We start from the raw sequence: 2423 nt of genomic DNA, 5'->3' as shown, positions 1-2423 counted from the left end.
GGGAATAGAATGAAATATACAAAGTCATGCAAAGGAAGGGTGAATCCAAGAATACTCTATCCAGCAAGGCTATCAATCAAAATTGAGGGTGAAATCAGGAGCTTCACAGACAACAAAGGACTATGGGAGTTTATTACCACCAAACCAGCAATGCAAGAAATGCTAAAGGGTCTGCTGTAAAAAGAAAAAATAGGAAACAAAGAAGGAACACAGGGGTAAAGAATAAAAATGGCGACAAACAAGTATCGATCAATAATAACTTTAAATGTAAATGGACTAAATGCCCCAATCAAAAGACATAGGGTAACTGAGTGGATAAGAAAACATGACCCATATATCTGCTGTCTACAGGAAACCTACCTCAAAAAAAAAAAAAAAAAAAGGCCCCACTGGCTGCTCTGAAAAGCCATCTTTGCATTGTTCCTGTGGCTCCCTCTCCGCTCGCTGCAACCACCTCCCCCGCGCACCTCCTCCACTGCCGCGGACTCCGGCAGCTTCTTCGCTAGAGTCCTCCAACTCTCGCTTTTTAAAAAAAAAATCCGCTGCACAGGATCACCGGCGTGCCCCAGCATGTCAGACACGGCCGTGGACACCAGCTCCGCGATCACCACCAAGGACTTAAAGGAGAAGAAGGAAGTTGTGGAGGAGGCAGAGAATGGAAGAGATGCACCTTCGAATGGGAACGCTAATGAGGAAAATGGGGAGCAGGAGGCTGACAATGAGGTAGATGAAGAAGAGGAAGAAGGAGGGGGGAGGAGGAGGAGGAGGAAGAGGAAGGTGATGGTGAGGAAGAGGATGGAGATGAAGATGAGGAGGCTGAGGCAGCTACAGGCAAACGGACAGCTGAAGATGATGAGGATGATGATGTTGACACCAAGAAGCAGAAGACCAATGAGGATGACTAGACAGCAAAAAAGGAAAAGTTAAAGGCCTCCGTGACCTATTCAACCTCCACTTCCCGTCTCAGAATCTAAACGTGGTCACCTTCGAGTAGAGACTCCCGCCTACCTGCCTACCCACCCACCTCAGGCAGCGCCACCTGCAGATGACACGCCCTCGCCACCACCCAACCAAAACCACAACGTGAATTTGCAACAGGGGAGGAAAAGAGAACCAAAACTTCCAAGGCCCTGCTCTGCTTTTTTTCTTAAAAGTACTTTAAAAAGGAAAATTTGTTTGTATTTTTTATTTACATTTTATATTTTTGTACATATTGTTAGGGGTCAGCCATTTTTAATGATCTTGGGATGACCAAACCAGCCTTCGGAGCATTCTCTGTCCTACTTCTGACTTTACTTGTGGTGTGACCATGTTCATTATAATGTCAAAGGAGAAAAAAAACCTTGTAAAAAAAGCAAAAACAACAACAAAAAATCTTATTCCGAGCATTCCAGTAACTTTTTGTGTATGTACTTAGCTGTACTATAAGTAGTTGGTTTGTATGAGATGGTTAAAAAGGCCAAAGATAAAAAGGTTTCTTTTTTTCCCTTTTTTTGTCTATGAAATTGCTGTTTATTTTTTTTTTGGCCTGTTCGATGTATGTGTGAAACAATGTTGTCCACAATAAACAGGAATTTTATTTTGCTGAGTTGTTCTAACAAAAAAAACAAAAAACAAAAAACAAAAGACGCACACAGACTGATGGTGAAGGGATGGACAAAGGTTTTTCAGGCGAATGGAAACAAAAAAAAAGCTGGGGTAGCAATACTTATATCTGAAAAATTAGATCTCAAAGTGAAGGACATAAAAAGAGATAAGGCAGGCCACTTCATAATACTAAAGGGAGCAATCCAACAAGAAGAAATAACTCTGGTAAACATATACGCACCCAATATAGGAGCACCCAAATACATACGAAAAATTCTGGAGGAGATCAAGGGAGAGATTGACAGCAATACAATCATAGTAGGGGACTTTAACATTCCACTATCACCATTGGACAAATCCTCTAAACAAAAAATCAGCAAAGAAACATCAATCCTAAATGACTCACTAGATCAGATGGAATTAATTGACATCTTCAGAACATTTCACCCCAAAGCCACAGAATATACATTCTTCTCAAGTACACATGGGTCATTTTCAAAGATAGACCATCTATTGTGTCACAGACAAAGTCTCTTCAAATTCAAGAAGATAGAAATCATATCAAGCATCTTCTCAGATCATAATGGCATAAAACTGGAAATCAACTACAATAAAAATAATCCGCCAAAGCTGGTTTGGCTCAGTGGATAGAGCATCGGCCTGTGGACTGAAGGGTCCCAGGTTCGATTCCGGTCAGGGGCATGTCCCTGGGTTGCAGGCACATCCCCAGTGGGAGATGTGCAGGAGGCAGCTGATTGATGTTTCTCTCTCATCGATGTTTCTAACTCTCTGTCTCTCTCCCTTCCTCTCTGTAAAAAATCAATAAAATATATATT

The 2423-nt window shown here is 41.7% G+C and overlaps 1 pseudogene across 1 annotated transcript; it reads left to right on the top strand.

Annotated features, from left to right (window-relative positions):
- The first annotated feature begins 562 nt into the window (after nucleotides 1–562).
- Nucleotides 563–1669, top strand: LOC308528790 (prothymosin alpha-like; annotated as a pseudogene). Its single transcript has one exon. The product of its transcript is annotated as a prothymosin alpha-like (transcript).
- The last annotated feature ends 754 nt before the right edge of the window (nucleotides 1670–2423 follow it).

This window comes from Myotis nattereri, assembly GCF_964212035.1.
Source record: "Myotis nattereri genome assembly, chromosome: 13".
In the NCBI taxonomy this organism is placed as follows: Eukaryota; Metazoa; Chordata; class Mammalia; order Chiroptera; family Vespertilionidae; genus Myotis; species Myotis nattereri.
The sequence above is the reverse complement of the archived record's forward strand: the minus strand, read 5'-3'. Positions and strand labels throughout refer to the sequence as shown.